The sequence below is a fragment of the Anser brachyrhynchus genome, assembly GCF_964034855.1.
Source record: "Anser brachyrhynchus genome assembly, chromosome: 2".
Lineage (NCBI taxonomy): Eukaryota > Metazoa > Chordata > Aves > Anseriformes > Anatidae > Anser > Anser brachyrhynchus.
In genome coordinates, this window is record NC_137695.1 from 161,550,609 (window position 1) to 161,574,430 (window position 23,822).

The 23,822-nt window shown below is 41.9% G+C and overlaps 1 protein-coding gene and 1 long non-coding RNA gene across 6 annotated transcripts in view; one reads left to right on the forward strand and one right to left on the reverse strand.

Annotated features, from left to right (window-relative positions):
• Positions 1–7,827: 7,827 nt before the first annotated feature.
• On the reverse strand, positions 7,828–12,102 carry LOC308191008. Of its 3 annotated transcripts, XR_013947639.1 has the most exons (3): positions 10,331–11,166; positions 9,495–9,560; positions 7,828–9,305 (listed from the first exon to the last, which is right to left on the reverse strand). It is a non-coding gene; the product is annotated as an uncharacterized lncRNA (long non-coding RNA). The 3 variants fall into 3 exon arrangements; XR_013947637.1 differs by lacking the exon at positions 9,495–9,560 and having other exon boundaries at positions 10,331–12,102; XR_013947638.1 differs by having other exon boundaries at positions 7,828–9,560; positions 10,331–12,102.
• Positions 12,103–23,822, forward strand: part of FAM83H (family with sequence similarity 83 member H) — a 29,666-nt gene continuing 17,946 nt past the window's right edge. Inside the window, exon 1 of one of the 3 annotated variants that reach the window (XM_080582905.1) lies at positions 12,103–12,235. The gene's annotated coding sequence lies outside the window, so the exon portion shown is untranslated. Of the gene's footprint in view, positions 12,236–12,264; positions 12,486–23,822 lie in introns of those variants that run through there. The other 2 variants (XM_080582906.1, XM_080582908.1) reach the window with 2 other exon arrangements.

The window sequence follows — 23,822 nt, forward strand, 5'->3', positions numbered from 1 at the left end:
AAAGGTGCAGTTCTTCAACTACCGAAACTACTTACCTGCGGTTTTGCTGAATTCTCAATCAATCAATTGAAGCCAACATTCTTCTAATACGTTTTCACTGCAAAATGATGATTAGTTTTTCTGGTCTTTTCATGCAAGACAACTGCATTTAAACTGACTTTACACTCTGTGTGTCTTCTCTACGTACTACAATACTGATTTATGTAAATAAAATCTATATTAGAAAGTAAAATGCAAATTTTACTACTGAAGCTAGAGACCCTGGCAAATGGAGTGATGAGCTCAGATCACAGGGGATCTGTTCCTCCAGCCTTTTTTCTGTGGGGAGACTTTAACTGGCCAGGCCAAGCATATGCATGTCAGATCATACTGGATGTTCAGCTACACTGAACTTGAATGCCACCCTATGCTGACTGGGGATTACCAATCTAGTCACATGTCAAAGTGCGATTATCTCATCACAGGCACCTTCATTCCTTATATCATCTCCTACATCTTCCCTCAGGAGAAAAGGATGGCAGTATTAGCTGAGTATTTCGGTAAGAAAACAACAAAAACATGCTGGTACCCAAAGAATGCTGCTGTACCAACAATATTGACTGTAGTGATTCTTCGTCTTATTCCCCATTTTAGACTGTTAATTTAAGGCATTTTTTTCACTAAAAGCAGACAAAAAAACCTATAAGCATAATAGTGAAATTAGGCAAGACTAAATTTAGATTCATGTTCCCACCCCCATACTTCCATTCAGATGTCAGTCCTGCTTGTTATAATAATGTTAGATTTCTCCACAGCCACACTTGAAAAAAAAAAATCTTTACAATGAATAATTACCATGAAGAACTGGGAGGGGAATGAAGGAGGCAAGTTTCTGAAGAGACTCCTTCAGTATCTGTGAGCAAAGCAAGGCTGAGAAGTCAAAGACAGGAGTACAATGACTTCTTCAATGATACACAGAGCATGTGTTCACTGCATAAAAAACAAGTTCTATGCTGAGTGCCTGCTGGTAGCTATTACTTCTTGATACTGAGTTGGAATAAGAACAGGAAGATCTTGTTAAACAGCTTCAGACTAGATAGATAGGAGAAAGCAAAGTTGCACTTAACCCAGGTAAGGTAATATATACAAATAAAGTGTCTGGAACAGATCAAAAATGGAAGGGGCAGAAAGGGTTAGTCACAAATGTTAAGTCAAAAGGAGCTTTCACTGTCTTCTCTTCCATTATAGTAGTCCAGGGGATCTGAAATGCTAAAGTAAGCAACTCAAGAGATCGAGAAAGATGTGTTACTATTCTCCTCCAGGTCCTGGGTCACGTCAGTTCATCTCTGTTTCTGTCTTCTTCAGTGGAGATGCTGTGTCTCTGTTCCTGGTATACTGATAAATGATCATAGAAGGCCAACTGCTCTTTATAGGATGGAGAGCCAGGGGCAAAGCATGATAGTAAGGTATCCTAAGCCGGGTTAGGAGTGTCACCAACCAGAACAGTCCCATAGTGACTGAACAATGATGGAGACAGGGTCAGCTGAGAGTCCAGACAACCAGACAAGCTTGTGGTGGCAAGGCAGGTCTGAGGTAAAATTGTGAAGTCTGACCACTGCTCAGGGTCAGGTCCAGTGATGGTGACCAGGTTCAGACACAGCTGATTGCTGGGCAGGCCCATAATGACAAAGCAGGTCTGAGATGAAGCTGGGTAGTCAGACATGGTTCAGGGCCCAGATAAACAGGCGTGGGCATGGCTGTAGCTGGGCTGGAAACCAATATTCCTATGACGTAGCTCAAGCAGGACAGAAGGCATGGGCTCAAGGTGAAATGGAGATCCTGGGGCCCATGGACTGAAGGCTAGTGAGGGCCATTATGGCCTACTAGTGCACTTAGGGCCCTGATACTTACACTGGATATTCATGTTTAGTCCCCTCTCTTCCTGCGTTTCTCCTCTGCAAACTCTATGACATTTGCCATTCCTATCTGAGATTTATTCCATTGTTACTGCTAGCCGTTTATAAAATGATGAAATTTGTGAATTTCAGATTCTAACAGTTACTGATATGGCTAAATAATTTTAGAGAAATGAAAAAGATTTGGAGAGACAACCAAGCATAGAATCATAGAATTCTTCTGGACTGCCCTTGTCACCACTGATTACTAAGAATCTTGTTACTTGCTAATTTGACTTGCATGATGCAACATGTAGAGTGGGATCATACACCAGCTAGAAATGCAAACTAGGGAGTGTTTTTGCCCTTTGTCAGGGCAAAACAAGCCTTTTCTGCAGGTCACCTTTAGTTGGTGCTTTGGAAATAAAGACTATTCTCAGCCAGTCCAAATAAGAAAACAGTAGAGCTTGTTCCATCCTATCTTCTAATAACACTGACAATCTCCAAACTTTACTTCTCTCCAATTTCTCTTCTGGGAAATATATTATTTCCCCACAGCTATAAACAAGCTACTAGCCAGCATACTGTTGTAGAACGACAGCAGCAACTGTCTTTCCTAAGAACAAACACTAACATCTTTGCTAGTGTGAGCAATGGCACAGATAATACCTTCAAACAAGAACAAAGATAATCAAATTATAAGAGAAATGAAATGGTTGGATAAGTAATGACAATAATGCTATGAATAAAACTAATGCCTTTTCAGTTTCTACTTCCCTTTTAACTTGCTTACAGTTTTTGACCAGGACAGGCAGACAAAATAAAGCTTCAGTCCCTGAAGCGTGAGAGGTGTACTTAGGGAGTGAGGACATGATGAAAGATAAACTTCTGTTAGGTCAGGTTTTCAAGGTATAATCGAGCCTGAATAAATCACTGATGAGAATGGTTCTCAACAGCTGGCTTCCTGACCATAGATTTCACATTGCTCAGTTAGAGGCAGAAGTCCTTCCAAGCACAGGCTGTCACTTTCTTCCAGTCCTTTGTGATTTCCAGAGGAGAAGGATGAACACTGATACACAGGAGGCAGGTATTTATGTCTTTCTTGTGTATTTTGGCAAGATGTGTCTACGTGCTGTGCCAACCAAATCCTAGAATTGGACTGAGGACATCCTCAGACATGCCTTTCCATATTACAGTACACTTCTGCCCTTTCCTGCCAATTGTGCCAATGCACTAGTTTGCAGAGCCACTATATGAAATGGATCCAGAAACAATTCAAAAATTTAAGAAGTTTAAAGAGAAAATTTTATTTTTCTCAGTTTATGGTGAAGTGGCAAAGATATAGGTGCAAAAATACAAGATACAAACAAGTACACAATAATGCAGAGCATCTTCATTACTGTGGACTACCCAAGGAACTCCAGTAACATTTTTCGTGGAATAATCATACTTTAAGCAGCTCCCTCAAGTTCTGGGTAAGTTCTTCCTGTCTCTTCCACCAATTGTTCTAGTCTGGGTTTCCTGCATTGATTCTCAGCTTATGCATAATGTTGTTATCTCAGCTACTTAACTTTTTTTTTGTTTTCAGTATCCTCCTCATCCCTGGTAAGCCTATGTGCTGCAGGTCTGCAGCCAGAAATGGAACTTTTGTGGCTTCATGAATACTTTAATTGTATAGCTCCCTTGCATAAGATAGTGTTTTTATATATATTAATTTTACAAGAGAAATAACTTCATATAATTTCATCAAAATGACTTGATGCCATAGCATCACTTTTCTTCATGCATCTGCCACTGCTGCTATTTAAATTCATACTGGTGGATATACGTGTAATTTATGACACACACTTACTCTTTTGCAGGTCAGAAGCCTGAATGTCCTTAAGCAATAAGGAAAAGCAGAGTCACTTTCCCAAATGGGTACAAATTTTGAAGAATGAAGTGTCCACCATGTGTCACATCAAAATATATATACATATATATATGCAGGAGTGGGACCACAGGTTACCATGTACCTGTTGCCAGATGCTGGAGGGAGTGGGGAGAAGTGTATGTATCTTTCCCTTCACCTGGTGTGCCTGGGCACGTGTGTGTAATCTGCAAGCTCAACTAGGGTCCAGGAAACAGTATTAAAGGACTTGCATTGGTATTTGAGAGCTCTGCAAGTGTGGAGTGCCTATGAGACAAGAGTGTGACTGTGGGCATTTGTTCACTAGTGGACAACAAGCTGGACTAGCCAGTAAGTGGGAAACAGGTAGGCTGGGTATATGGGCTCCAGATCTGGCTGGGGTATTGGACAGACATTGGAGACGTGCTGATACTCAAGGGTTCCATGAAAGCATGCGTGTGCTTGTGAGTCTTGAGAGTGGGGAGTGTGAGTGCTTTCCCTTGAGAACTTCAATACTGATCAGCCAAATAGGAAAAACGAGACTTGACTGCCTGTATTGATGTTACTTCTTGTAGTGTTGAATGTGACTGCTGTTGAGAGCAACCTCAGCTGAAGGCACCAGGTTTGGTTCCAGCAGGCAGGCAGAAGGAATCACGAGGCCCCAGATCGCTGGAGGACACAGCTACTTAGAACATTCCTTAATATTAACCTCCTCAGAGAAGAAGAAAAACTGAACAGTTGGACTAAAACATGGTGTATGCGATTATATGTGTAGAAAAATATGATCTATTATGTAACATTTTGCAGCCATTTATATGTTTATTCATACAAGTGGTGAGAAGCTCATTCAGAGATTAAATAGGCTGCAGAACCATTGATCTGAACCAATGAGACTGATACAGCATGTATTCACAAGATCTAACTGGAGGAAAAAAATGATACCTAATCAATAGTCAAGTATCATCAAAGTCCTGCCATAAGAGTAGAAAAGAGATTACTGAGCCCTGTGTGTGGGAATATCATTGTTTCAAGCCAAAGGCCACTACAATCACAAAGTTCATATACCTGTTTTATCTTCATTCACTCTGTGTCTCAGTGAGCAGCAATCAGCCATATCCATTACTGATCACACAGATGTTTGTGCTGTGCATTGGTTCAGCCTACTGTATGACCTAGTTGAAATACAGATCCAGACAAAATTTCCTAGGATAGGGAATAGCAAGCTGCTGTGGACTGATGTAAGCAGAATGAAGAATAGCCTGCACATCTTTTCAAGTGGGTTCACTGTTACTTCGTTTGCTGCTTTCTCTCCCAGTGCTGAAGTCTAACAGCTGTAACAACTGCTGCAATCTGAAATTAGGTACACTTATTTCTGATTACTTTGTTTTATCCCACTGTAGCATCATGTCATTAACCCATATTATAAGCAATCTGGGGCAGCAAATGTCTCTTTCCTACTGGCTCTTTGTTTAAAGGCAGTCAGCATAAAAGAGCCCTGGTGAAGACATTAGTCACAAATAGTAATTATCTAAAGGTATTACTAAATTAATCCAGTATGATAATGCATACATAAAATTAGTAAAAATAAATAAATAAAAAATTAACAAATGCATCGAATGACAATTCCTTAAAAATAACTAGTATTATCTTGGAAATAATAAAGAAAAAATAAACATAACCAACCTTCTGAATAAAAAGGCAGCAAAACATTATTAATAGTTGGGGGGGGTGGTGATGTACATGAAGCAGGGGCTGGACTGTGTGGAACTTGAAGTTGGCGATGGCATGAGAGCCTCTGGGTAAGGATTAAGGGAGGAACAAATAAAAGGGATGTTGTGGGAGTCTATTACAGACCACCCGTCCAGGATGACAACGCTGATGAATTATTCTTTGTGGAACTAAGAGATGCCTTGAGATCAACTCCCCTTGTCCTTATGGGGGGCTTCAACTTGCCGGACGTCAACTGGGATTACCACACAGCTGACATGAGCAAGTCCAGGAGGTTCCTAAAGCACCTAGAAGATAACTTCTTGGTCTTTTTAGCTTTAATACCTTCTTTGCCTCTGTCTTCAATGCTAATGATGGGCTTCGGGACCCAGGGTGCCCTGAGCTGGAGAACCATGATGGTGGGAATGATAAACTCCCAACTGCCCCTGAACATGTGCAGGATTTGCTGCGCCACCTGGATCCATACAAGTCCATGGGTCTGGATGGGATTCATCCTAGGGTGCTTAGAGAGCTGGCTGACATCATCGCGGGACCTCTCTCAATTATTTTTCAACGATCTTGGGAACCTGGAGAGGTTCCAGTAAACTGGAAGCTGGCAAATGTACCAATTTTCAAGAAGGGCAAGAAAAAAGACCCTGGCAATTACAGGCCTGTCAGTCTCACATCAGTGCCTGGTAAAATTATGGAGAAGATTATCCCTGAAGTTATTGAAGCGAACCTGGGGGACAATGCAGTCGTAGGTCCCAGCCAACATGGGTTCATGAGGGGCAGGTCCTGTTTAACAAATCTGATTTCCTTTTATGGTAAGATCACCCATCTAGTCAGTCAAGGGAAACCAGCTGATGTGATCTTTTTGGATTTCAGTAAAGCTTTTGACACAGTTTCCCATAGGATCCTACTGGATAAAATGTCCAGCATACAGCTAAACAAAAACATCATACGATGGGTGAGCAATTGGCTGATGGGCAGGGCTCAAAGGGTGGTGGTAAATGGGGACACATCAGGCTGGTGGACGGTCACCAGTGGGATCCCCCAAGGCTCCATTTTAGGGCCAGTCTTCCTCAATGTTTTTATAAACAATTTGGATGTAGGACTAGAAGGTGTTTTGAGCAAATTTGCCAGTAACACTGAACTTGGAGGAGTTGTGGACTCTGTTGAGGATGGAAAGGCCTGGCAGAGAGATCTGGACAGACTGGAGAGCTGGGCGATCACCAACTGCATGAAGGTTAACAAGAGCAGGTGCTGGGTCCTGCACCTGAGACGGGGCAACCCTGGCTATACGTACAGACTGGGCGACGAGACGCTGGAGAGCAGCCCCACAGAGAGAAAGCTGGGGGTTATGGTTGACAGCAAGTTGAATATGAGCCAGCAGCGTGCCCTGGCAGCCAGGAGGGCCAACCACATCCTGGGGTGCATCAAGCACGGCATTGCTAGTCAGTCGAGGGAAGGGATTGTCCTGCTCTACTCTGCGCTGGTACGGCCTCACCTTGAGTACTGTGTGCAGTTCTGGGCACCACAATACAAAAAGGACATGAAACTGTTGAAGGCTGTTCAGAGAAGGACTACAAAGATGGTGAAGGGCCTAGAGGGAAAGATGTATGATGAGCAGCTGAGGTCACTTGGCCTGTTCAGCCTGGAAAAGAGGCTGAGGGGACACCTCATCGCGGTCTACAGCTTCCTCACGAGGGGGAGTGGAGGGGAAGGCACCAATCTATTCTCTTTAGTCACCAGTAATAGGACCCAAGGGAATTGTGTCAAGCTGAGGCAGGGGAGGTTTAGGCTAGACATCAGGAAGAGGTTCTTCACTGAGAGGGTTGTTGCACACTGGAACAGGCTCCTCAGGGAAGTAGTCACTGCACCAAGCCTGTTGGAGTTTAAGAAGCATTTGGACTGTGCACTTAATCACATGGTCTGAAATTTTGGGTAGACCTGTGTGGTGCCTGGAGTTGGACTTGATGATCCTCATGGGTCCCTTCCAACTTGGGATATTCTATGATTCTAGTTATTGATTGGAAAGATGCAAGTAATACCCTAATGCTGTAAGTGTGATGAAGTATTTTAGACCATTAGCAATGAGACCACCTCTGTTAGGAGCTCCCTTCTTAAAATCAGCCATTCTAGATAATTTTCATTCCAGAGTATAACAGACACTGGCTCAGGAAACGTCAAACCTATTTAAAGTTCAGAAAACTTGGAAGAGCTGATAATGATAACATAATGTTGCTGATTCATTTGTGTATACAGCAGTAGTGAGCCTGACAATAAAAGTATCTGTACAGTTTGATAGTCAGATTTTTAAGCTAGAAGAAAAAAGTTCAATAAATACAGTTTAAAGGATGGGAGAAGGGATTTTAAAATGTTGTTTATTTAATTTACTGAAGAGAAGACTGAAAGGTGATGTGTTTATTTTAGTTGCATTACTGACAAATATTTAAGTCAAATACAGGTTACTAGACTCAATGCAGAAGACTAAATTCTATGTACGTTATAACATAGGAGACTGAAGCAGAAGAGTGATAGTTTTTTCTGGCCATAAGCTCTATGAAGGCAAGTGCCACTACACTGACATTCACCTCAAATACGGTACCCAAGAAGAACACTTCAAATGGGATCTTGCTTGCTGGTAGAAACTAGAGCCAGAGTTTACGTGGATTTTACTTTCCTTTACAGGTAATTTTTAAACTTTATTACAAATAATTATTATTTAAGGAATAAAAGGTTTGTAAAGCCACACACTGAAACCTTGCTGAAAATTTTTGTGAAACAATCACAAAAAAAAATTTGCGAACCAATCTTGATTTGACCTTCAGGGGGATTTGAAAATTCACATTTCAGTATCATACAGGAAAAAGACCTAAACGAAATGAAACTTGCTTTCCTTACAGTCATCTTTGGTTCAACTCAACCTAAATCTCATCTTCAGATTAGAAGTGCTATTTATCCCATCTAATTTTAGGTATTTCTATCTAAGGTAGCTGATTCATCTCCCTCTGTACTCAGTGGGGTTTAGCTGCAGTTCACCTCTCTGTTTTCGAAGGCCTGAATTGCATCCTAGGCTCCATTGACATAGTAACAAGCCCTCCACAGACTATAAAATAATCATGGGTAACTTGCCGTGTTGTGGACACCTACATAGTAATCACCAATGTTGAGTCAAATAAATTCTGCTTTAAATACATATATCATTACCAGGACACTATTGGCAGTATCATCACTTTTTTGGGCCTCAAAGTTTCCTGACAGTAGGAAAGATATATTATCTAAAAGATAACATGAAAAAAAACTCTGACCTTAAAAAAAATAACCTCCTTTTGAATGTTGTTTCAGTTAAAATTAAATGGAAGGACAAATAAAGACAGGACTATATCTTAAACTATTCACTTAAAAAAAGGAGACAATGTAATTTCCTTAGACTAATGAATAGATATGAAAGAACCTTGAAATTTCTTTACAACAAATGTGCTAAAACTGCTTCTTTAGCATTGTCGACGGAGTATTAGGTAATTCAGGAAGCACACTCCAGGCTGTACTCCTGTCTGTGAATCTCACAAACATCCTTCTTCAATTCTTGAAGATTCCGTATTAGAACTGGAGTGCTGATAACTTCACACAGGGAAGGAATCAGCTTCATCTTTGCAACAGACTCTTCACTTACAATGTTAGTTTTCTTTGCCATTAGGGAAAATGCCAGATGACATGGACTCAAAGCCAAGCAGCTTACAAATGGCACACAGCCCTGTGCATCTCTTGGCACAACCTGCCTACAGAAGGTTCAGATCAGCTCATGGATGAAAACCAGCTGGTCAAAGCAGAACCTGAGAAAGAAAATGGTCATAATGTTAGATAAATGAAAGTATTTTGGAAAGCCTTCTATCATGTATACCTTTCTTTGGCTGAAGGTACACACAATTGGAGCAGTCGGTGTGTAGTTTAGACATTATCAGACTCACAGGCATCAGCTGCAATAAAAAAATTCAATTAAATGTTAGAAAAAGCAAAATCACCATGAGAGCGGTCAAGCTTAGGAACAGGAACTGAATGAAGCTGTGGGATCACTGTCTTTGGAGATACTAAAAAAAAAAAACCACAGAAAATACTACTAAATAACATGATCTAATGGATTCTGAATTGAATGGGGATGCTGGACTATATGTCTCCAATGACACCTTTCAAACCAAAATTATTCTATGATTTCTTTCTTAATCTATACTCAGATAACAGCAACAACTAATACATTCACCTATCTTTGATTATCTAGAAGATTCAATCTTATCCCAGTGGATGATGACCCCAGTTATTCATGCTTTTGAACAACTGCATTAACCAATCACGCTTTAACTTTACAGAATACAGCAGAGTATTTCCTCAGCAATGTGTTAACCACAAGATCATCAAACTGACCAAGTACTCCTTACAATGGCTTCTTTGGATAAGCACCTTTGGATAAATTCTAAGTTGTGCTTCTTACCTCCAGGGCGTGCACATGGAAAATACAAAGATCACCTGAAGTTCTAAATTTTGATGGAGATTGTCATAACCATCCCAATCGCACAACAGAACTTTCCATCAGAGATCAAATTTGCTTAGGCTTACTTGTATTTCAAAACATTTATTTGACCTTGCCTTTTCTAACAAAGATAGCAACCTACACACTGAAAACAAGAACAACATAAAAATTTTATCAAAGGAAAATATTCCAAGACATACACAATTATACCAAAGAGAAGAGGAAAACAGCAAGACAAAGCAGAGATTAGCCACATGATGTGCTGCTGGAAAGCATCTATTTGTAGCTGAAATCACTGACAGATATGAAACTACAGAGTTAAGATTGTTTTACCTCTACAGGTGGCCATCCATCCCGCATTCCTTGTATTCCTAAAAGCTGTGATTCTTGAAGTCTTCAACTAAGCACTCAAAGTAAGTGGGGCATTGTAAATAGAATATTCCTGCTCCAGTTCCTTTCCTCCAAAATAGAGATAATCACACCATCACAGCCCAATTGAGTACTTAGAATTTAATTGGTGTTTGTTAAGCATTCCAGTAGTATACTGATGAATAGCACAGCAACACCTACATGGAAGTTAATAACTCCATTCAGTGTGGTGCTTAAGTGGCGTGTGGTGAATAATGCCCTGGGCAACACAGTGAAGGATGATTAAAAGCTGTATTTACTGGTTACCTCCTCAGTTGGAACTCTCTCCATCCTTCTGCATTGAGTGAAATAAGCTCCTTCTGAAAAATATCCCACAAGGATGCTACTGAAGTCTGTATAATCATGCACATTTCCAAATTCTGAAGACATCCCCTCCTGTCTTGGCTCCTTAATATTAAATTACGTTTTGTAATACTCACACGAAATTACCATACATGACCATACAGAAGGAAGCAAGACCCAGGCACGGACGGTACGGGATGCGCGGCCACGCACTGACTGCGCTGTGCGTGCATACGCACCACACACCACGGCTAACCCGGGCGCGCCCGGCCTTCCTGCGCCGCTCACCCTCGGCCACAGTACCCGGACTCCCCCCACGCCCTCCCGCCGCAGGGCCCGGTCCCGCCGTCCTTGCGCTGCGCGGGCACCCAGGCGCCGCCAGCAGGATAAAGTCAACGAGCGCCGAGGCAGGACGGTGCTCCCCTCCCCGCCTCTGTAACATGGCGCCCGCGTCGCCCCGGCCCCGCCCCCGCCCCCGCCCGCCGCGGTGCCCGGGCCCGCCAGAACCGGGCTGCCAGGCCTGAGTCACCGCCGCCTCCCGCGGAGCCGCCTCCCGCCGCGCCCTCCCAGCCGCCCGGGCACCGCCCGGCACACAGCAGCCGTGGCGGTTGCCAGGCTGAATAAGATAGAACATGAAAGGCGAAATAACAGGAGCTGCCACGCCCGGGGCTGCGGGGAATCTCGCTTAACCCTTCTCAGCCTGCGCTTGAAGCTGGCCCCAACTCCACGCGCGGCTGCAGTGCCAGCAGGACAGCCCCTCTGCCAGCGAGGCCGGGGTGCAAATGACAGTGTATGGGGCGGGGGGGCTGTGCAGGGAGACGGGGGAGGCACGGCTATGGCCTCGGTTACACTTTTGCACAGCACCCCCAGGGAGACAGGAGGGGCCGCGGGTAAAGCCTCAGGTACTCTTTAAGGGTGCTCCCAGGAAGATGGGGGTGCATGGGCATGGCCTCAGGTACCTTTCAGAGGCATGCCAGTGCCCTGTTGTGGAAGAGGGAGGCTGAGGGTCCAGCACTCCAATCATTCCTATTGTGATGGTGCCATGGCCCGGGCCCTATGGCCGCACAGTGCACAACACAACGGTCTCCCCAGCATGGACCCCTGAGCATGGCAAGTCTGTGCTGAGCCCAAACCCTCAATTCCAGGGCAGCTACTGGACTACGGTGTGCATGGGCCAAACCTGGGACTGGCAGCCAGGGTCCCTGCACGGCTGTCAGTACTGAGCCTGCTTCCCAGGCCTGCTCCAAGGCCCAGGCCTGAGCTGGTCTGACAGGCTCGGGGCAGACGGAAGGGAGAGGCTGCCTGCGGCTCAGGAATGTGCAGCCCTTATCTCTGGCTCCCCTGCAATCCTGGGGAGGGAATAACTCTCCGGAGTTTGCCTTTCTCTCGCTCTTACTCACCCTCTGCCCTGGGTGGAGCTTGATTCTCGCTGGATTGGAGGTGCCCGTGAATCAGGCTGCAGGCACGTCCAGGGGAGCGGAGAGCTGGAGAGCACGACCCACCACCTGCCCTGGCTCACCTGGGAAGGTAGGAGAAGTTCAGGCACCTCGTGGGGTACCTGAATGGCTTCGTGAAGTGGTGGGCAGGGGCTGGGGAGGTCCTCTCCTGCTCCTCTGTGCAGGACTCAGTGCTTAGGATTTGGGGCAGGGACTTTCTGCAGGTAGTTTGTGGGCAGAAGATGGCTGCTTTGTGGGGCCGAAAGGTTCCAGTAGCAGGAGCTCCCATCTGTGTCATGACTGCTGCAGTAGGAGGAGAAACCCAGTAGGAGACAGAAGAGGTGAGTGGGGAGGGAGAATGCTCCAGCACAGTCGGAAGGCATTGTGGCTAGTGAGGGAAGAGACCTCTCGTTCCTTAGGTAGCCTGATCAAAACTTCTCAGTGAATGCTTCGCTGAGCCTGTGGCCCATCTCCTTTGAGAAAGCCCCAGGGAGGGTACATTTCCAGACTTAGCCCTGTCTTCATGAAGAGATCTCACAGCTTGACTCAGCTTCCCACGGCAGAGTCTGAGCTGGCCATCTCCTTGGACAGAAAACCCTGTAGGCATGTGTGCTCAGATGACTGGGATGAGGACTTCGCTGGTTGTAGGGCTGGAAGGGCCAAGGTCTGCAGTAGGCAAAGAGCCGTGAGACATCTGTTGAGGCCCACTGCACCCATACTTGCTTTGACCTCACTCCGCATGCATGGGTGTGTAGCTGTCTGCTGACATGGCCTGCAAGCAGCGACACAGACATTCATGCACGTACATGCAAAAGCACAGACAGATGCGTGTGGACACATGCATGCACAGGCACACACGCATATAGCTCATTTTTTCCACAGATGTGAGCCTTCTGGTTTTGTGTGTACGCAGAGAGGAAGGGGAAGGTCTTGTATTCGTGACACTAAAATGACTGAGGTCAATAGAATTCAATTATGGCTTTTGTCTGGCCCGAGGACCAACGTTCTCTATCTTCTAAAACAGTTAGAGGGGAAGGAGGCACTTGGAGAGGGACAGAAGCTTTTAAAAACCTTATTTTGCTGAAAGAAATTAATTCATGAAAGTTACAATAAGCTCAGCTGTAAATACAGGAGTAACAACTCTAGGCAACAAACCAGCCCCCAAGCAGAGCAGTGACAAACACTGCAGAACACTGGTGGTCGGTATCCCTTTGCACAGCTTACAATAGCATGTGTTTTCATTGAACAACCAGTAAAGAAAGAGACAAGCAGACAGAAAAAATATAGCACCTCTTCACCCCTTTGCAGGGGCACAGGAGGGTTGCAGTTTGGTGAGGCAAAGTTATATTAATTTTGGCCTAACTCCCATTGGTTTGAGGGGCTTCAGAGATGTATATGAATTTCTGAGAGCTGTATTTGCTTGTCACCTGGCAGTGCAAACAGGAGTATACTGAGGAAGAAAAAAGTTTTGCTTATGGTGTGGCTGCAGGGAAAATTGCATGCCGAAAGAAAAAACAAAAATGTCATACCAGAGTCTGGTTTGATTGTGACAGAGTAGGATCATAGAACAGGAAGCAGATACCTGCATTTTCTATCTTATTGTTCAGACAATCTTAATTTTCTGAGCAACAAAAATTTAGCCCCAAACCTTGTAGTATTGGACTTATTTCTATTTTATAAGTGGAAAACTTTTGGACTGCTTATCATGCCCCATTTGGCAGGCCTTAATGAGGAAGAACAGTTTTGTGAATGGATTTCTAAAATCTAAGCCACAGTGCGGGGTAGAGTAAAGGCCAAGGGTTGCATGCAGTTGTCCTCCAAATTATATGTTACATTATTTGGCCTTTTTCTTGAGGTTATACATGTTCTCTAGTGCATGAAGGAACAAGCAAAAGGCTTGACTGAAAAAGAGTAAGTTTGGCATAAGTGTTGCCAGCACTTCAGGTAATCTCTGTAGAGGCCCCTTTTGCATGCAGAATCACACTTCAGTTTTCAGTTTGTCTTAGCATACATAAGTAGCTGTAAACATCAAATTTTGGCCTAGTAACTTTCTGCAGGCTGGATTTACACATACCACTTCATGCTCTTTATTGCATAAGACAGTTAAGATTGACATCCTGACACACTGTCTCAATAACCACTTCACAAGGAAAATTATGACATGTAATTTTTGTTTTACTTTTCCTTTCCACTGTGCTGTAGGAAGATCCCATGGACATTCCGAATGTATGGCTACAGCAAAGAATATTTTGTGGGATCCCTTGCACAGAGTAGCAAGCAGAGGTGAATGGGAGTCCAGCAGGTGGTCTGAAGTGCTGACCAGATTCCCAGTTCTGCTCTGTCACATGCCGGTAGCACACAGTATGTTTACTACTCACCTTGGTCATTGAGTTTATTATATCAGTTCATAGGGTGAGCTAGCAAATGTATGTAATATGGAAGGTAAAGCTGTAATCTCTGGAAGCTCAGTAAACAAACTGATTAAATGAGTTGAAGCAATTTTTTATCTGGTGACTGTGACTTCAGACAAAATTAAACTCCTAGACCACAGCGGGCTAATATAGTGTTTTTTAAAATGAGGACTGTGATGCATATAAAACCATCTAGAGTAAAGAATGGGATCACATTCACTCAGATGCTTTGACATAGGGTGATAGTAGAGGCTGCCCAGATAACCAGAAGAAAAAGCCTATAGTTATATATATGACATTGTAATAGGAATAATAAATTTCATATTTTTATCTTCTAAACAGAAATTTTAACAGTAACCCAGGCTTTGAGCCTACAGCCTACAACCAAGAGAGCTTTAGAATGTGAACACAGAGACTTCAGCAGAAAATACAGAAAGGAAGATCGAAAGAGGAAGGATAATTGCTGTGAGGATTTAGCAGATGCAGCTGTGGCTGAGAAAGTGTCTAATTCAGAGTACTGCCCGCATTTCACCAGACTGCTCTGCAGAACATATCTAAGCCTTACTTGGTGAGAAGAGCAGTTAATAGGAAGGTAATTAAGTCTCCAGTGTGGTCCAGCACCCAGTGTTTTTCCAGCCACAGCTCTTGTAAAATTTCCATGGTAATACATTATTTCTAAACCAGGAAATTCTGGAGTACCCTTGAAAACTGAAAGTTCTCTACACTATATCAAGTTTCTAATCTACAAGAACGTCACTATGAGATTGGCAAGTAAGAGGCCTTAAATTGAGAAACCCTTTCTCAGAAGAAGTTTAATACTTAGTACAGAAAGCTAGCACCCATAGGAGTAGCTCTTAGAAAGGATGAGCATAGCTGTCACTATTAATTGACTGCTGCAGCAGGATTACAAAGCACTAGCCATCCCTCCATTACACAATGCAGAATTAAAAACAAACAAACAAAAAAAAACCCCAAACACCTCAAACAGTATTCCAGGAGACAGGTCCACCCCCCAGTCGTTTACCTACTACAGCATTTTCTTGAGAGCAAACCAACATTTTCCATGTCTTGTTACCACAATGCCAGCCCAAGTAGTTTTACCATAGGCAATACTGTTCTCTCCTAAAGCTGACCCTCCCAGAATATTAGCAACCTATTTTCCTATCTTCTATTTTATCAAGCCAAATATAATTTTTAAATAGTTTGTTTCTAGACTTTGGGGGTTCAGAATATTTTGGAATTCTGAAAATTTTTCACAGCCCATCATAAGGAAATACGTGATGTCATTTAACATGACTGTATGGGCCAGCTGTGGCCTGCTCATTCTTGCCTTCTGGATCACAGTTTGAAAATCACTGCTTCACATTTTTCTACAGGATGTAACTTTGATGACGCTCAAAATCACTGATTCATTTCTTCACCTGAGTTTGGCAAATGCTGCTAGTTGAGAGAGGTTTTGTGGCTGTGTTTGGAAACTACCAGGCTAAACTAAATACTTTTAAGTTGCCCTTCTTTTCTTGCTGTTATCCAGGGCAATGAAAAGACAAGGTGTTTAAGCTCAGCAAATTGTGTATATACTTGCATATAAATATGGGGTCTTGGGCAGAGATCGTATCTTACTACCCCTTTCCAACATGTATGAGACAGCCTTTGCTTCCTCTCAGGCAGTTTCCTCTGCTGGTGTATAGAACACTGTAAAGACCTCAGCTTTTGGGAGTGTCTTAAAGCAGAGAAGCAGGTCCAGCCAGGGAAGTCATCATCTGAGAGAGGCAGACTAGGAACTCGCCATGCAGGCAAAACACGTAACAACAAGCACTGGAGTCAGCATTGGAAAGGAAGATAGAGCCAGCCTGAGGTGCTGAGGCATCACTGGGGGCTGACATCAGGCAGCAGCAGATGAGAGGGAAAGGAAACACTGAGCCAGTTTACTTTTGCTTAGACTGGAGAAATACAATCCATCACTTTTGATTCACACCTGGCACAGAGGAGAATGAAGAAAAATGCAGGCCTTTTTTTTTTTTTTAATGTAGGGCTTTGTGATCTTACAGTGATCATTCAGACAGCATTGTCGAGACTAGAATTTCATGGTACTCTTCTAGAAAAAAAAATTAAAGTCCACTGAAATGGAACAATGTCAAAAGGCATTGAATGATGCACAAGCCAACAAGGTCTATATTTTTCCATTTTCTGATCTTAGTTTTAGTCTGAAGGGAGGATTTTTACGTAGCTAGCTTTATCTGTCACTTTTCCTTCCTCTGCCTAGATTAAAGATTTCCTTATGACAACCTTTTTCTGTGCAGAGATACTTGTAGACTGTGATCACATCATCTCATACTGTTTTCAGTATTAAGTGGGTGACATTCTCTGATCTGATAGCTTTACTGGATCACAAAACTGAATGCTAGTGGTAAGTATCAAACAAAGTCACTCCCAATTACACCAGTGTGAACAGAACCAGACCTCAGGCCAAGCCAGAAGGAAATTTCCCAAGAAGACTCTCTCCTCAAATCAGCAGGTCCTGATAACTGCAAAGGTATAGCTGCATGCTCCTTTCTGTCCTCCTGTTTCTCCCTTGCCAGTGTGTTTTGGCTGGGGAGGGGAGCAATTACATTAGTAACTACACGTACAGAGGTGCACTGGCACAGGAGCAACCAATGCAGTGTCTTTGGGAAAGCCTAAGCAGATGGGTGGGGGAAATCTTTGCTGTTGAGAGATTGAATCCCGTCTCTCATCAGTCCATTTTATCTGCCTTCATCTCCTACTTGTTAAGTTTTCAAAAAGCTCCTTCGTGCTTTCCTTTATCCACTGCCCCTAAGCATGGGAGGAGTTACTCATAAACAGCTACAAAGTCTGCCTTCCTTTTCTCCTTCAGCTTCCTCCTGAAGAAAAACAGGAGTCCCATATTAGCATGCTAAAAAGTAACTTCTGAGGAGCCAGTGTACTGAATACTTGTTTCTTTATACTGCTTCTCTGTACCTGTCTGTATTCTACTATACTTAGAGGAAGAATTTCTTGGGAAGGGACTTCTGTAGTCTGGGTTCATTCTGTACCTAATATAGTAAAGTTCTCATTCATGACTGGTGCTTTTGATACTTACAAATTTGTGAGCATGATTTTATGAAATCATAGAATATCCTGAGTTGGAAGGGACCCACAAGGATCGTCGAATCCAACTCCTGGGTCTCCAAAGGACCACCCAAAAAATCAGACTATGTGTCAGGGAGCGTTGTCCAAACACTTCTTGAACTCCGGCAGGCTCAGTACTGTGACCACTTCCCTGGGGAGCCAGTTACAATGCCCAACCACCCTCTCAGTGAAGAACCTTTTCCTGATACCCAACCTGAACCTCACCTGTTGTAGCTTCAAGCCATTTCCTCGGGCTGGATAAATAATAAACAATTTAGGAAAGCAGACTACTGCATGAAATTCCAAGTAATAACAACTGCCTTCTAGAACAAAAAAATAGAGGACACTGTGAATCAACACTATTTTCTTCCAGACTTCATGAAATGCCAATTTTGTGTGACACTGCAGCTTTGTATGGGGAAAATGGGATCCAGTGTGGTGACTTGTCAAATGATAAATGAAAGCTAGTCTGGAATCTCTGTAAAAGTAAATTCACAACTTTCTTTCTCTTTATTCATTTACTCTTTATCGTGGAGCATGATGTTCTCTATAAGACTTTATCTGTCTCATGCATGCAAAGGTATTACTTTGCCTTTTCTTTAGGCATTGTGATGGTTCTCCTTATGTTAAAAAACTCCATCAAAAATTGTTTTTCCTGTCTCCCTGTAGAAGCTAGCTGTAGTACAGTGCCTATAAACCACATAATTCCAAAACTACTGATATGTAAAATGCTAAATTTGCACATCTCCCTGTTGTTCCTTTGCACCCTTTGCTTGTTTTCCATCTGTATATCATGTCTAATGGGGTCTAGATTACAAAATCTTCTTAAGCAAGCACCAATTTAATAATTGCATCTAGCAACAATGGGATTCTGACTCCCGATCAGAATCTTTTATTATAACTGAAAAATGATTGAAACCAGCAAGTATACTTGCCTGTATCCACTTGGGATTCAGGAAAATTAGTTTCTTGCCACTAGAACCATTCAGCAACAGCAGGACTGAAAGAAAGAAACAAACCATAGTAATCCTGTCCTATAAATCAGCAGGATAATCATTGCTTCTTAGTGGTCCATAATAAAATAGAATATTATGAAAGGAACACAACATAAAACATTACTCTGTGCTGGTGCAGCCTTACCTTGAGTACTGTGTATGGTTTTGGGTGCCACAATATAAGACGGTTACAAAACAATTGGAGAGTGTCCAAAGGAGGACAACAAAGATGGTGAAGGGTCTAGAAGGGAAGACATATGAGAATTAGCTGAGGTTTGTTCACTTGGTTTGTTCACCCTAGAGAAGAGGAAACTCAGGGACAACCTCATTGCTACAGTTTCCTCACTAGCAGAGCAGAGGGGCAGGCACTGATCTCTTCTTTCTGGTAACAGCAACAGGAGCCAAGGGAACAGCATGGAGCTGTGACAGGGGAGGGTCAGGCTGGATATTAGGAAATGGTTCTTCACTGAGAGGGTTTTTGGGCAGTGGAACAGGCTTCCCAGGGAAGTCATCATGGCCCCCAAGCCTGCTGGAGTTCAAGAAGCATTTGGACAATGCTCTGAGACAGGTGGTTTGATTTTTGGATGGTTCTGTGTGGAACCAGGAGTTGGACTTGATGATCCTCGTGGGTCCCTTCCAACTTGGGATATTCTATGATTATACCACTGTATATAAAGCCATATTTCACTTTCATCGTGCAGCTCCATTCCCATCATCTCAAAAAATTACACAGTAGAAGTGAAAAATTCAGAGAAGAGACTAGACTAGAGACGTAAAGCTGCAAACATGTAATAAACAGTTTAATAAGTTAGAGTTCTCCATTTAGAAAAGTGATGATTGAGGAGGGAGTTGACATATAAAATCAGAGGGGCACGATGAAGTTCAGTAGATACTGTTTTTTTATCAAAAGCAAAAGACAAAGAGCAAGAAGCAGATTCTAAAACAAAGGAGACTGTTCTTTATAGCTGAGCTGTAGAACTCCTTGCCTCTGGCTGTTGTAGATGCTGAAATTGTATATGGGTTTGGGAAAACTCTATGTGAGTTTATGATAGTAAAATCCTTTGAAGCTGTCTACAGTCATTAAAGCATATCTGGCTCAGGAAGTTCTTGAACCTCAAGAAGCTAACATTGAATTAGAGAAGCTGGTGAAGCATTATAAATGCTTGGCCTGTCCCTATATATTTTTCACATCATCTGCTCTCAGACCCCATTGGAGATTAGATTCTAGGCTACCAAGACATCTGATCTGAACCTGTACAGCTGTTTTTATGCTCTATTCTCCCTTGGTCATTCAATTTCAGGAATATATATTAAAGAGAGGGTTCAGACATAGAATGAATTCTGGAGAGACTGAGAATTTTGGGATTCTTTATCTAGAGAAGCCAGAAAGTAAATAAATAAATAGAGATGAGGAAAGGGCAGGTGAAGTGCAGAGATGTGCAGAGGGGCTTTTATAGTAGAGATATTTAGTGCTAAAGAACTCAGTACGTAGGATTATAGTATAGTACACTGTATGGAATGGGATTGGGAAAAACTATAACCTTTCTGGAGGATTATGATCTAAATCAGCATCATTTAGATGAGGAAAAGTCATCTCAGTAATTTACAGAGAGAAAATTGCTTGAAATATGTTGTTTTGAATATAGTTTCAGATTAAGGACATGGCTGCACACAAAAATGCTTTGTACTATAACACGTCATCACAGAGTAACTATTTCATAGCAACTACCTATATGCATGTACCCTTACTGTAACGTTCTCTGTCGTAAATGCAAGGTATTACAGTTCACTTATGTTGAAGAAGTAATTGCCTTTCACTCATGACAAGAAAAGTGCATGGTAGATACAGTGGATCATTAGGTTTCCACAAAAACAGCTTACTTCACAGTAATTGTATATTGAGTCTGTACCCTAATGGCCAGTTGTTAGTTGGATGAATATGCTAAAATCATTCAGTGGATAAAAGTACATTACTTTCAAAAGGCCATTGATAAGATCTCTCATAAAATTTACTGAAAATAAATAAACACTGAAATTATTAAATCTAGAGAGAAATGCAGGTAACTTTGGAAAAAAAAATAACAAACCTAGGTGAAAGAGCACCAGCATAATGCATATTAACCAGCATAATGCAAATGAAACCACGTGTTGCTGGTGCAAGGTAATTTATACAAAGGGAAAAAATGATATAATTATATGCCCTCTGGCATTCAAGTGAATATGCAGTTTGGGTTGGTGATGGTGTATGTTTATTATAATGAGCCCAAATTTCTTCAAATAATCTAAATAACTACTTTCTGAAATATGATTAAAAATCCTACATTATGTTAACAGATTTTGTGTGTTAGGTAGATAATGAAATAGTAATTTATTACTATTGATCATTAAAGAGAAGGTATTAACAATGTTCATTGCTATCAGACTTCCCAGCAATTGAGTCTTTGTCCAGTGCTGCTCAGGAGTTTGATAAGGAGTTTAGGTAATCAGTAAATAATCTGATAACATTCAAGGATAATGTAAAATTTGTCGAAACAGTAGATATCGTTATATATTAAGTTGAAACAGTAAATATCATATATATATTAAGTGCAACATCACAATCTGATTACTGGAGTTCCTGAAGGGAGTCCAGTGAAGGGCTATGAAGATGCGTAGGGGGCTGGAGCATCTCTTAGGAGGAAAGGCTGAGGGAGCTGGGCCTGTTTAGCCTGGAGAAGAGAAAGCTGAAAGGGGATCTTATCAATGTATTTCAATATCTTAAGGGAGGGTGACAAGATGTTGGGGCCAGACTCTTTTCAGTGGTGCCCAGCAATAGGACAGGAAAAAATGGGCACAAACTGAAACACAGGAAGTTCCATCTGAATATGAGGAAAAAATTCTTTACTGTGAGGGCGACACAGCGCTGGAACAGGTTACCCAGAGAGGTTGTAGAGTCTCCTTCCCTGGAGGTATTCAAAACCTGCTTTGTCATGGTCCTGTGCAATGTGCTCTAGGTGACCCTGCTTGAGCAGGGAGGTTGGACTAGATGATCTCCAGAGGTCCTTTCCAACCTCACCATTCTGTGATTCTGTTAAATGTATTTTTAGTAGTAAGATGTAAAACAATACACATAAATCCAGAATAAAGGTTAGAATTGAAGATTTAGTCATTTTACCATGAAATGTAGTGTAAGATGAAAGTCACTAGAAGTACACTGTTCCTTGTTTTGGTATTGTGATACAAAGATGGATTACATTTCCAAAGTTCGGAGAATTCATAAGGAAAAGCCCCAGACATTTTTCAGGGTCAGTAAACAGGCCCTACCAAGACAGAAAGTTCAACTTATCATGGAGAAAGCTGAGAAGTGATTTACTTGAAGACACAGAAGATGTGGTAATAGGTAATTTTTCAGTTTTGCTCATGGAGGCATTATAACAGTTAAAATCTGAAGATAAAGATTAATTTGACTTTGAAAAGAGATGCATTGTCACAGAAGGAAAAGTAAATGATCACTGAATTAGCTTGCTAAGAAAATGGTTGACTCACAGATATCTGGTATTTTAAAAATAAAATCTATCTAATATATATATTTAACTACAGTTACTGGGAGGAATGTATTCACCAGTGTGAAAAAGCCTACAGTGTGCAAGCTGATAGATTGTTTTGCTCTTTTTCTGCTCTTTGTGTTTGTACTTCTCTACTCTACACACTCTGCTCTGCTGGATTCTACCAGTCAGAATTTCTGTATAGTATTGTGTGCTGCATGGTTACTGCTCTTCCATGCATATATTAAAATAAAATTGATAATCACTTCTGATATTGCAGGACTTGTCTGAAGGAATCAGCAAGTAGTTTTCCTCATGGTGCAACTAGGTAAATGTATTTAGAGCTTTTCATGTTCCTTTGATACAGCTGACCACAGCTACAGGTAGAATGAGACGGTGGAATGATGAGTTGCAAAATTCAAGGCAGATTTTCAATGGCTGGCAATATTCAGTGCTAAGCTAACCCCCTTCATGTACTCTTAATTTATTAAAAAACAGTTATGATATCGACTAGACAATAGATATTTTAAAATTAAAATGCACACTTTAAAATATTGCTTTGTTTCAAAAAATAGTCATCATTGGATAGGTTTGCTTTTAGCAGATTTTCAAAAATTTCAGTGTTAGGGTTTATCTCTATTTAATATTTTGATCAATAAAATAAAAGCACTTGTGATAAAGCCTTTAGATACTTGATTATTGGGGAGGTCAATAAAAATAATAGGGCACGTATACAGAACATCTTGGGTCACTTGATAAACAGATGCATCACAGTTAGTTTTTACACATACTAAGAATCCATTTAGTACTTAGAAAAAGGAGATTGTATCCCAACAACCATTTCAAAACCTAATGAGTACCAGAATAACCAATGAGGTCAAGTGTAATTCCATGGCAATATCCACAGATGTACAAACAGGAGTAGGGAGGCAGTTTTATCTTAAATACAGCATTGGTAAGAGAACAATCAAAATACTGTGTTCAGCTGTCCTGGATGCATTTTATAATGGACCATGAACAAAGTACAGAAGAGCTATTAGTACAGTTTGGGGGCTCGCAAAATGTCGTACAGTGATTGTAGGATTCATCAGCTTTGATGTAGTAGTCTACTTTAGTGTGAGACAATTCCTCACTTCACTGTATTGACAAATTTTGGTGGTTGGTAATAGGAGTATGGACACCAGTCATTTACGGAGATGCCTACAGTAGAGAGGCCTGAAGTTAGGTGAGAGCAGTCTGCCCTACTGTAGATGTGTGAAAATATAACTGAAAAAGTGAAAAACCTGCTCTAATTTCTTTATCAGCTGTTTAAAGACTGAAAATGCTGAAACTACCTGCTCAGCAGGTTCTGGTATAATGTATTGAAAGGTTCAAGCTGAATCTTGACAGTGGATTGTATAGAATCACAGAAGCAGGTTGGAAAAGACCTTTAAGATTATCAAGTCCAACCATCCACCTAAAACTACAAGTCACTGCTAAACCATACCCCTAATGTCATATCCACATGTCTCTTAAGTACCTCCAGGAATGGGGACTCTACCACCTCCCTGGGCAGTTTGTTCCAAAGCCTAACCACCCCTTCCATGAAGAAATTCTTCCTGAAAACTAATTTAAACCTACCC